This window comes from Ambystoma mexicanum, chromosome 2p, assembly GCF_040938575.1.
Source record: "Ambystoma mexicanum isolate Mex_15411 chromosome 2p, UKY_AmexF1_1, whole genome shotgun sequence".
In the NCBI taxonomy this organism is placed as follows: domain Eukaryota; kingdom Metazoa; phylum Chordata; class Amphibia; order Caudata; family Ambystomatidae; genus Ambystoma; species Ambystoma mexicanum.
Genome location: NC_090923.1, coordinates 558900904 through 558913746, shown reverse-complemented (window position 1 = coordinate 558913746; position 12843 = coordinate 558900904). Strand labels below are relative to the sequence as shown.

General features: G+C 42.4%; 1 protein-coding gene across 5 annotated transcripts in view; it reads left to right on the top strand.

The window, feature by feature from the left end:
* Positions 1–12843, top strand: part of GRM2 (glutamate metabotropic receptor 2) — an 833735-nt gene that overhangs the window by 245283 nt on the left and 575609 nt on the right. For 3 of the 5 annotated variants that reach the window (XM_069644038.1, XM_069644032.1, XM_069644035.1), the window contains one exon: positions 6345–6472. The exons of the other annotated variants lie outside the window; for them this stretch is intronic. The gene's annotated coding sequence lies outside the window, so the exon portion shown is untranslated. The remainder of the gene's footprint in view (positions 1–6344; positions 6473–12843) is intronic. 5 annotated transcript variants of the gene reach the window in all.

Genomic DNA, 12843 nt, shown 5'->3' with positions numbered 1-12843 from the left:
TTATTAGCCGGTGGAGTCACAACAGACGACTTTGGGTGTTGTCTGGGCAATTAGCCTTCAGTGCTTTGAAAGGGGGCAAATGAGGATAAAGTCCTCTATGGCGGTGAGAATAGCCTTATGCTGCCACTCCAGGCACCTAAATCATGCTCATGCAGGACTAAGAGGTGCTGTCAGGACACCTTTGCAAGAAGAGTCCCCAGGCTAACCTCCCCTGAATACAGAAGAATGTGTGTGCTCAATAGCACACAGACAACATTGAAGCCCTTTCCATGGGACTCTATCATTGGGCACATGGATGCTACCCAATTTAGACATCCCGAGCCGAAGCTTAAGGCCTCTCGGATAAGGTAAGGGTATACCCCACAAAAGGATTGCACCCCTTCCTCCCAACAAATCCCTCGCTCAGTCAACCTCAACCTGTTCACTAATGCCGATTCAAAATGCATTGGATGGAGTTGCAAACGCTTCGCTGTGCCAACGCCCACAATCTGAAACGGCCTCCCACCCAACAGCCTGGTCAGGGCACGGCCCTCATTCATAACCTATACAAAATCCCAGCCTGTCTCCTGAAGCACCTTCCCATGCCATCATCCCCTTCCCTTCCCCCATCTGCCGGGATCCTGGTCCATTAATACAGTGACACCAAGTTGCACACCCCACATTGCATAGCATTACACATCGGCTCATAACCGTCGGTCACCCGCCGCACCACCACACCCAAGGCTGCACCACTGTGTTCCTACTTTGACCACCAGCATTCAACCACCTGCTTTTGCTGCTCATGTCTCTTACCCCATGAGTGGATCTTGATTTGAAGTGCATGCAGAGTAAATAAATGCAATACAAATTATGTTGGTATCACAATGCACACTTGAAACAGCGTGCACATTAATAATTGAAGGTCAACTCAGAAAATAAAATGGAAACCCACCTTTGCAAGAGCATGATGGGAGTCAGTATCAGCGAAGAAGAATAGTGTTATTGAGCTGTTACCTCCACACTATGGTGCCAGGTCCTATCTCAGGACAGTGTCTGAAAGTCCACTGGCCAAACACACTGGTAGAATCTGGAGCAAAGGATACAGAGAACAACTGTGGCCCATTACACACAGATAAAGCCTTCTGAAAGAAGCGCACCTCCCAGGCACAAAAAACATCGCTCCATTCATTTCAGCACAATTACAAGAGTCGGAGCAAATTTGCTTTTCACAATAAATTGGATAATTTACCTTAGAGATCACCTTCCTTGTCAATGAAAAGTTAATTTCATTCAAATTAAGAACCAATTAGATATAATATGACACATATTTCTTTATTCAACTTGTGGGTCGTTCAGCATTACCGGCTGAGTCTAGGGGTTATTTGAGAATCATGTAAATGCCCTCGGGGGTAATTTAGAAATGAGCTAATTTCACTTAGGGATCATTTAGACTTAGAATTAGGCAGACAATCCATCAAAGGAGTCATGTGAGAAATGGGTTCCAGGTGTTAGATGATTGGGGGTCCAGGACAATTGGCCGTCGGAGCTGATTGGGAAGTGGCGAGGCAGGGGGGAGAGGGCAAACAGACTATTAGGATATTTCAAAGTACTGCTCTTTCCTGTATATCCTTTCTGGGTTTGGCTCTTTAACTGATTAGAAAGAACATATTAAGAACACACATGTCAATGAGCGAAATAAGAAAACAAAACTAATCACCAACAAAAATACACAGGTTTTTTTTCTTCTGGCCAAATTGTATTTGAGTATGAGTACATACTTGCCAACCCTACAGATTTAGGCCGTAGGCTACTGCTTTTTAAACAGTCCATATTTGGGTGACAGATCCTACTGCTTTTCACAGTGGCAGGTAATTTATGTGACTCTAAGGCAGGCTGGTAGGTGACTACTTTGATTGGGCTCAGACCAATCCACTGGCCTGACAGCTACGTGACTCTGTCCTGCACTCTTGCCGGTAACACCCTTAAGTGAACCACCACTGAAGGCAAGTGGCAGAGCGTAACAGCATCACACAGCATCTGCCTATCAGACTGAGGGTGTATCAGTCTCCATGTCATTCAGTGTTCCACTTGCACTGCAGGAATACCTCTGTATTGCCCTGGCTGCTGCGAAAGGGCAGTGGCAAACGTTCCCTACCACCTCTGTGTGATTACCTTCCGTGTAATTCAATTTGGTGTTAACTTACCATTCAGAATTATACATTTTTAACATTTGAACATCTTTCCATGTTGGGCTGTTTGATGGGTTGTGTATTTTAGAATGCTTCAATGGTGCCAACAATGTATGTTTTGTGTTTTCCTGTGATGTCATTGTTATATGAATTATTATTTTTGAAACTGGAAAAATACTACATCTTTTTTAGTCACAGAATGTTGGCAAGTATGTGAGTGTATCCTGAAAAATTAAATAACATGTAAATCTGTATTATTTCATTATCCTGTGCCCCATTGTTATGTTATTTCACTTTTCTAATCATTTGTCACCGTCTAAAAAACCTGAAATTCTATCTAAAAAACGGATAAAGCCAAATTAGAGATGTAGCTTTAAAAATCGCTGATGATGCAAATAGTAACGTTAAAAGTGACCCTTCCTCAGAAGCAATGTCTTAAATGATGACATCACGCAATGGATGGCGCCAGGATTGATGGGGCCACAAGCAAAGCACCCTGTCTTTGGCGAGCATATCGCCAAATGCCTCTGTGCCTCCCTTATAATGAGGCCTTATAATGAGGCCACACCTGGCCTCATTACGAGTTCATCCAGTACAATAAAAAAGTGTAGGTCATTTTGTTACCGCCACTTTTTTGGGCGGTGGCAGAATTATTTACATCTTTACCACACTGCCAAATTCAGAGTGTGGAGGAAAAGTGGAGGATTTAGCTCTGCCAAAAGGCAGAGGTAAATCCTCCCCTTTTCCCTCAAAATCCCAGAATCACAGTAGCGGAATTACCACTCACGGTAATTCCATCAAAATCGCCATTGAGGCCCATGAACTCTGAAAATGGGGATTTACACCGCCCTATCACAACCTGTCATCCCATGGTGAATCCGTAGGACCAAGTAGCAGTAGCAGTAATCGAGTTTGGCAATATTTCGGCTGATTTACTGCCGAAATACCACCAAACTCATAATGAGACCCATGTTTTTAGGGCCTGAGTGGCACCACCAGTATCCCTCTGCCAGTGGCGCTCTAAACAGTTGTTTGTGGTGGCCTTATTGTAGCACCAGCCCTACACCATAGGTGCTCCTGGGCGTGCACTAGCCCGGGCTACAGAGATACACATATCCTTTGCCATTTGCCTACTCCATACTGATGAGATGTGCAGTGGCAGCTCATATCAAGCTCAGACTGGCTCATTGAACAATAGGGCAGTGTTGTAAGGACTGGCCTGACAGAGTAGCATGGGCTTTATACTTCTGTGCAACCTGTAGATTGTTTCAAATGTTACTGGCCTATTACCACACTTCCAGGAATGTGGTTATTTTTTTTCTGGTGCCCTCTAATATTTCTTGTTCATGTCACATCCAGATGAGATTATCACTCGGGGTGCAGGGACTGGCAGCTTTTGGCCTGAGGGGATAGTACAATTGAGTGGCCCATAGCGCAGTGGCCCAAGCCCACAATGCAGTGGCCCCACCCTCCTAAAGGCATTTTCTTTTTGGTATCTGGTTCATATAACACCTTTCACATACAACATTATCAAAAAGATAAACAATTAATTACATGCCATAACATTCTTAAAAGTATGATCATCTCAAAGGATCTCTACAAATACAAGTCAAACACAGGTAATTATTACAAGTTAATCAGTTCATGATGATTTACAAATCTTAAAACAGCAATTTTAAGAGAGGTAGAAGTGCCAAAAAACAAACTTTGCCAAAATAATTTTCTGTCAAAAATGTTCATATAATTTATAAATTTACCAAAAAACTGCTGCTCTCTTAGTGATGGGCAATAAATGAGTATATGTTTCGTCTCTTTTTCATCTGATCATGGTTACAAAAAGGACGTTCAATCTGTCTCTGGTACTCAGTATTTGCCTTGTTAGAGTCAGATTACATCTGAATCTAAGGAACCGTTGCCTCCATTCTCGGTTTTGAAATTTCAAGAAGGGGGCAGTTTTATGAGTTCAATGGCCAAATCCTGAGGTAACTTACATTTTACTATGGCCTCCCGTGTGGTAATCCAACCCCATACCCACAGACGCTGTTCGACTACATCAGTCATCAGTACCAACTGGTTCTCTGGGCTTTCAAAATGATCTAATAGTTCATTGCAATCTGTACGCTGATGCCTGACAATAGCATTCCTATTTGGTAGGATTGCAATCTGGAGATCAACGTACAAAGTGTAACAAATTGAAGCCAAAATCTTTCCATATAAGAGAAAAGAATTCCATGCAAGACGGTCTATAAGAGAAATCAGGCCCATTTCATATAGTAACACCGCGAGTAGTAAATAATTGTTTATTCATAGCACTCTTAATACCAGGAGTTGTTTCTAAGCACAGGATCAGGATTCAAATGTGTTTTGCACTGCGTTGGCTTGCTTTCAAGACAAACGTGTTGCCCCCGAGCCATCCTTCCTCCAACAGATTGGAAGACATAAAAATGCTCAAGAAAGGAATTTTAATTCCAATCATACCAAAGGATGGACTTCATGCCATTTATTGTTTTAGGGATCGCCTTCATCTTGTAATATTGAATCATTGGGACAAATGAGAATCTGCCGTATTTGGCATGAGGGTTCTTCAGCTTGGGCTTTATTATCTCCACTTTAGCACACAAGTAGGAGATTATAGCTATTTTGTTCAAAAGATTTAGCATTGGAACGCCCAAGTACTTAAGTGCTTTGTTATCTCAAGCAGTATTTTGGCAATAGTCTACCTAGAGAGAATTTGTTTATTTGAGGGTGACAATCCCATGACCTTTGTTTTCAATTTGTTTATTTTGAGGTAATTTAATGAGGCATCATTGTTTAAAGCGCTAAATATTTGCTGCAAACTCTTTTGCATATGGTCTAGAAGAAGAGCATGGTTGGCATACGCAATCCAGAAAAGGCGCTGATCGTTAGGCTGCTGGGGTGCGAAGACAGAAGCCTCTAGGTGATCTACCAAATCAGACAAATATATGTTAAATAGTCAGGGAGCAAGCATGCTACTCTGCCTCCAGTGTCATTGCTGATGCACTTTGAGACATTTCCTTTAAGATCTAGCCACACTCTAATGTTGCTATCTGAGTGTAAGTGGATCAATATGTTCAAAATACCCTGAGGGAGACCCCATTTCTCAAGCTTTTCCCATAGCTTGGTTCAATTAACAAGGTCAAATGCCAAACTAAAATCGACGAAACCTAAAAAAAATTGATGAGAGTTTGCATCACATAATTTGCTCAACAGAGGTTCATTATTTTTTCCATTTAATGATGTGCCAATCATTCTTCAAAAGCCGGTCTGATACTTATTTATATGGCCCGATATAGTGGCACATTCTTCTAATTCTCTCAGAAGTGTGGATGCAAAGATTTTACTGTCTACGTCTAAAAGCACAATAGGTCAGTAATTAAAAGCCCTGTTACCCTTTTTATGAATCGGCACTACAAAAAACATTGTCCATGAAATTGGTGTCCTTTTTTCAATTAAGATATTTATTACCAAATTGTAGAAAATTGAAGCTCAAAGCTTAGGGGTACATTTTAAAACTTGATTGGATCCATTAGGACCTGGGGCCCATGAACTACTGTCTTTCTTAATAAGTGATACAATATCCTCTTGTTCAAAGTTTAGGGCCCAATGAGCAGAGATAATATTTAACTCAAATCCGGCGGGTGTCACCTTGATTGTGTAAAGAGCAATGAAATGGTCAATCCAGATGGATTCCAGAATAGGATATTCTTTAGCTACCTCAAAGGGGCATTCAATGGCATTAATTAATTAATAGCCAAAATTGTGTGTCCTGTCCAGCAGAAAGTATTTTAAACATGACTTCTGCATGCTGATGAACATTTGATATTTGTGCTGCAGAAGCCAATTCATATAACTTTGGCGTACCCTCTTAATTAATTTGACTTTTACCATTGTGAGTTCATGACCCAACTGTATGAGTATAATATTTCTTTTCATTTCTCTTTTCCTTGTTTGCAACAGGGGATCAAACACATGAAAATGGATTTCCTGATTAATGATAGGTTTATACAGTACTAAAACAAGTTTGTGCCTTAAAAATATGATAATGATTATAGCAGGAAAAATCCAGCTGTTTTTTTTATTTTCAAGATTTCGAACAGATTCCAAAATGATTCTATTAAAAATGCCTATTTTCTAATTGAATACGATTTCCCGCAGAATTAGTTATCAAATTGGAGGGACCACCCTACATGGGCTCGGAAAGTGGGCATAAAAAGAAGTGCACAGCATACCGTGGTCAATATAAGAAGAAGCTACTATGGAAATGTGTTACAACTGTGAAAAAGGTAAGAGCTGCTACACATACAGCTGGTGTTATTTCCCCTGTTCCATGTGTCGCAAAATTCTAAATCACCCTTCAGATTACCATTAAGTCTGATTAGCTCCCACGATTTGCAGAAGGCTGACGACCGGTAACCACGCGAGTTATCAAAAGCTACATGTATATATAAATCATCTAAGCTGTTATCATCGTACTTAGAAAATGCTGAATTCAAGTCGCCAGCTAATAAGTCGTGTCCACCCTCAAATTTGATTACCCAATTTTCCAAAATTGTTGCTAACTTTTTAAGAAAGGAACTGATTTCACTTTTTGCTGGATTCCAATAAATATTTATGAAGAAAAGAATAAAGACTGAAGGTTTCAGAGCGAAGTGAAATTCAGTGGCTAACAGACCACATTGTGACGAATAGGATTTGCCAATAGACAACCCTAGAGAATGTTTACAGCTACTAACAGATCAACAGATGGAGGCCCTTTTGAGACGCAAATTGTTGGCTGAAAAGGAATATTGTAACCGTCGTAAAATCCTTGTTGTGATAACCATGTTACTTGTAATAGAATTATGGAGTGCGTTTTCAAGGAACTGCATACAATAACATTTGACAAAAGGTTACAATGAACTTTGGTGTTCCATAAGGTGATTTATAACATATCAAATACGATGCAAACTGGAGGTTTAATTTGCCTGATGGGACAGTGTTTTCGTGAGGGCTGCCGGCAGACAGGACCAGTCAGTGAGGCACCCCAAATAGGGGTTGTTGATTTTCACAGTTCTCCCAATACTTTCTGATCCTGAACTCTTCCAGCATGTTATAAGTAATTCAACTGCGGGCTGAAAGACCTGAGGTCTACCTACAATAGGCTGAATTTTATGTTGGATAGTTTCGTGCTGCAACGGGGCGATGTCATAGCCCATGGATCTGAGGTTTTCTGAAGTTTTCTGCCTCTGAGAGTAACATGTCCCTAATGATTCTTGAAGGGACTTCGAGGGCAACAAAATCAGAGCAGCTATCGTCCAAGATTTCAACTACTTATTTAGTAGTTACTAGTCTCAACTTCGGGATTTCATTGAAGAGAACTAGGACATTTAAGTTATTTGTAACCTATCATATCCTAGGAGAGAACTAGGACATTAGTTCTGCTAAGGAGTGCCCTATGTCTATCGGATAGTATGAATTCAAGCCTTTCAGGCTTATTAGAAACGTTTATGTTTTCTTTTCAGCACAGACTTTTGTTATGAGACCAGTCTTTAGGAGGATTGCTAATGTCTGTTTGAACCGATAGAGTTGCGTTTTGGGTGAGATTGTTTGGCAAAAGGTGATGTTTACTAGAAATAGCAATTGACTCGTGAGAGTGAGCCTCCATAGAAATCTCAACAGCTTCAATAACCGATGTCAACAAGGATTCCTCTTGTAGCCCTCCTGAAAAACTTGGTGACATTTCGATTTATTTAGAACACAATCCTTGATTTTTGTGTGGGTCATCGGTTTAGAGGAAGGAGCGGTGCAGTCTTCTGGGTGCATGCTGAGGGTTCTTACACATTTTCATGAAGATCTACGATTAAGCTTTGCTTTTTGCCGATTTTTGTTTTTCTTATTTTCTTTGTTATTTCTAATCTCCACTTGCTCTTCCAATAGTGGGTTAGGGGAAGTGATATTTCCAGTATTCACATGGAGGGAGATCCCTCTTCTGAAGCAGAGTGGCTGGTACATGCTGGACCATCTGAGTTGGGGTTGTTAGAAGATATTACATTTGAAAAACTTGAAAGTGTTGTTGAAAGTGCTGTTTCGTTTCAGCCTGGATTTTGTCATAAAAAACAATCATGGGGGTGAGGACCATGTTTAATGCAGATATAGAAGCTGGACCCATCTGCGAAGTCACCCGCCCCCCACTCCCCCAAGGCCAACGGCTGATTATCTATAGGTGAAGAGGACAGGGAATTTGGAAGTGATTTAGATGACAGAACAGCATATATAGCGAAGTGATTGATAATGAGCCTAATGAGACAGGCGGTTGCATTTAATAGGTTCAGTAGGACCAGATTCAGAACTTTGTGATTCAGACTCCATCAAACAAACGCTTTCGAGCATGGAGACCATGTTACCAGTGATCATCGCTCCCCTTTCAGGAAAATCAGAAGGCGCTGATTTGACAGGCAGCTCTAGCTCGTGATCATTTGCACTTCTGTTATTGAAAATGTCTGTAATCTGTTTCCTACATCTTGCCCTCATCCTAGCACACAAACTGATGTTAGGCAGCGTCACCAGTGCCAGTGTGTTAAGGGGAGCCATGTTAGTCAAAATAGACTCAAGAGAGAGAGTAGGGAGGAAAGGGGTAATTGCAGAGTCTAGAGCGGTATCCTCAATGATGATGATGAGGTTGCATTGGTGGTCTGGGAGCTTTTATGCTTTATGGAGTTGTGGACATTGGTTTCCATAAATACTGGGTCTTTTAGAGGGTCATTTGTGTGGACTGATGCCCCGCTGTTACCAGGATCAGTATTTTACTTCTCAAAATTGTACATGAATCCAGCAGAAGCTGCAGTTTCAAGAGATGGCAGCATCAGGTAGATGTCTTACCATGCAGTGCCTCACTCTCAACTCCCAGCTGTAGGCAACTGTGCTCACCGCGCTTCTCTCGCCACCCGCTCTACTTCTCCACCTTCTCCCGACTGCCTCTAATTGCAGATCACTCTGCTTCATTCCACGCTCATTCAGTTCTTAAAAGAAGAGCAGGTGTAGCGCTGAAACTTGCTCGTGCAGCAACGTGCTCCCAATCCAGGCAAGTCTGTCAGGATACAGAGGCTCGAGGCTGCCTCTAACTGCAGGCCACCCTGCTTTCCTCACACAATACCAACGTCTCCCTCAACCACACATTCTGAAGTAAATATATATTAGAAATGATTGACATAACTTTCCTTTTATAATTTGTGGACAAGATACAGGATATCATTCAGTTGTTCGTTTTGTTTTTTTAGAGACCCTGGACTAGGTATTTTTCAATTTTTTACAGCTGTGGCCCATGGAGCAACAGCTCGGCCACCGTGGGGGGCAATAGCGCCCATGCCCATCTTCCCAGCCTGCCCCTAGTCAGTGTACAACAATGTGAGGATTAGTCTGAAGGAAGTATAATACGGACGCCGCACTCCACTTTTCAAATGAGGTGTCATTAATACATGAATTAGTGCTGAGTGAAGCTTGAAAGCTCTTTAGTTGTATGTCTTTAGTTTTATCTGGGAGCTTAAATGTGAGCAACCAGAAATGAGGCAACGAGTGCCCATCTATAAAACATAAGCACAGATGGCGGAAGTCCATCTATAGGACATAAGGGCAGACAGTAGGTTGTTCATTTTCAAGACATCAAGCCAGACAGAGCCGGACATCAGGAGACAAGGGCGTTTTTCTACATGTACCACCTGCAATTAGGAGTTATAGATTTAGAGGACACTAGAGACACACAGGGAGAATAAGCCCTACAGCTCACAAAGGACAGGAAGAGTGCAGAAGTCCGCAGAACTCTCTGATCATGTAAAGATCACAGATGCATACAATGCCAGTGACAGACAGGGAGAAGCATATACCACCATAGACAGACAGAAACGAACATCAACATAACATCAAGTCATACGGAAAAAGGCAACTGACCCTACCAATAGGGCAATAGCAATAAGACAAGAATGGCAAGTGTATAGAATATGAGAGGAGCACTGGTACCATAAATACAAAGAGTACCAGAGACAAGCAGGGTTCTCCGACCTTTAAGACAGCGAGGATGAACAATAATCATAGCCAAATAGAATGGCAGCGATGGACAGTGACTGAAGTATACATGGCACCCTGAACAACAAGCACGTGCATGAATTTCATCAGTGAAAGAGGGACTAATACCCTATAGACATTCCCAAAACTAGTCCTGCACTAAAATCCTGCTCTCGGCCTCGCGGAGCCTGCACGTCTGCTTGTGGACCCTTGGGGCCTCTTCCCAGGCCCATACAGGAAGCACAACTTCTATTGTAATGTTTGAGCACAATTGGCAGGTAAACAACGTCCCCAAAAACGTATTCCATTAGGTAATGACGGGTACTTACCTTACAAAAAAAGAAAAACGGTGCCAAGTCCCAAACAGGAGCAACATTACAGATTACTGAATGCCTTACGTGGGTGGGTGTGTGTGTGGAGGAAGGGTAGTCTAAAGAGGGGCTGGGCAGTGGAGGGCTGAGGAAGTGACTGACATGGGTGCCCCCGTGAAGGGTAAAAGGACAAGACGGTAACAGAAAATGCCCTGATTATGTAAGAAAGCGGCTCAGGTGTTGATGTTCCATCACAGAACCCCTTTGACTGCTTTTTACACCGATTCATCCTACTACTGCAGTATCCTATCAAAGCAGCCTGACTCTTACGGTGGACAGTTCTTGTATAGATTAATACAATGACATAAGAATGGGAGGGCACAATCGAGCCAACTGGCAGCACACTGATCAAATCCCATCTGCATTGAAGACACTGCCCAGGTTTACAAGCCATAGCACAATTCAAAACTCTGTTTCCAGTACGGTGCTTGCCATGGTATCGGCCCAAAATGTTGATAAAAAATGCTGAATGTGCATTTACTGTGCATTCGGTGGCAAAAGAAATTCGAATCCCTTTACACCGAACAAGGGGAGCTCGACCTTCCATTACATGGATAGCAGAGGACAATAAAGTAAAAATAAAAAAGGGCCCTGCAGTGGCAGTTACGACCCACGTAAGTGGAAAGGAACTGATGCCGCACAGATAAAGGGGAGTCAGCGGCACACACAGAAGTGTTCCGGAACTGACGCCACAGGGATAGAGGGGAGTCGGCGGCACACACAGAAGTGTTCCGTCGAACGGTAAGTAGGGAGAAAAAGGGAACATGGGTATGGGGATGCAGGCACAAGTGATCTATGGGGTCACTACGCCTCGCCTTTTCTGTATTCAGCCTTTTGTTTGCCCCCATTTTCGGCGGCGTAGTGATCACATACATCCCTTGCCATCACCACATGCAGTCTCATCCAGCATGGGATGTGTCTTCAGCTGTGCTAACATGAGCATTGGTTGGGATGTGTCTTCAGCTGTGCTAACATGAGCATTGGTTGGGATGTGTCTTCAGCTGTGCTAACATGAGCATTGGTTGGGATGTGTCTTCAGCTGTGCTAACATGGGCATTGGTTGGGATGTGTCTTCAGCGGTGCTAACATGAGCATTGGTTGGGATGTGTCTTCAGCTGTGCTAACATGAGCATTGGTTGGGATGTGTCTTCAGCTGTGCTAACATGAGCATTGGTTGGGATGTGTCTTCAGCTGTGCTAACATGAGCATTGGTTGGGATTTGTCTTCAGCGGTGCTAACATGAGCATTGGTTGGGATGTGTCTTCAGCTGTGCTAACATGAGCATTGGTTGGGATTTGTCTTCAGCGGTGCTAACATGAGCATTGGTTGGGATGTGTCTTCAGCTGTGCTAACATGAGCATTGGTTGGGATGTGTCTTCAGCTGTGCTAACATGAGCATTGGTTGGGATGTGTCTTCAGCTGTGCTAGCATGAGCATTGGTAGTTTAGAGGATTGGACACTTGACTTTGAAAAAAAGGAGCAGCCTTGTGAGCTTGATTCGAACCTTCCTGGCAGAAATCTACTTTTTGATTTTTTAAACATGTGTTACCTGTTGTGGGCAGTAACTTAAAATTGCCTAAAATTAAAAAAAAAAAACACTGTTTGATTAAAATATATAATATTGTTTTTAAAAAGTTTGCCTGACTTATAAGAAAAAAAAGGGAAAAGAGAACTGGTTCCCCAGTGCATAGTGACACACCATGCTGTTTTAAGCTTATATTTGCCTTTCAGTGAAGTCATGAAGTAATGACGGTGGCAGACATCTTGCTATCTGTGTAACATTTGTTTAACTGTCCCTTGCTGCACGAAATGCATTGTACCAGCCCATACAAACTGTACCGATGGCCAGATTACAGCATTGTATGTCAGTGCATCTGGCAACTGCAAAAATCAGATTGCAGCAACGCTTATTGTTATTTGGCTAACCTAATCCATTCGCCTCCTTTTGAAGAAATGTGAGCATGTTTCCATGGCCAGCAAGTGGTGTAGCTGGCTTGCTTTCCAGGGCCAAAACAATACAATACTTATTAAACAGATGTGGAAAATGGTCGCAGCCCCATTGTCTCTCGCTCATTTAGTGGAACGCTGTGTACTAGCTCAGGTTTGCATTTGGGCAAGCAAGCTAACATGAGAGAAAGAAAAGACCGCAAGAACACACGGGATGAATATCTCTTAGGAAGAGCACATGGTTGTCAAATGTTAAAATCAGATTGCCGCAACGCTTATTGTTATTTGGCTAACCTAAT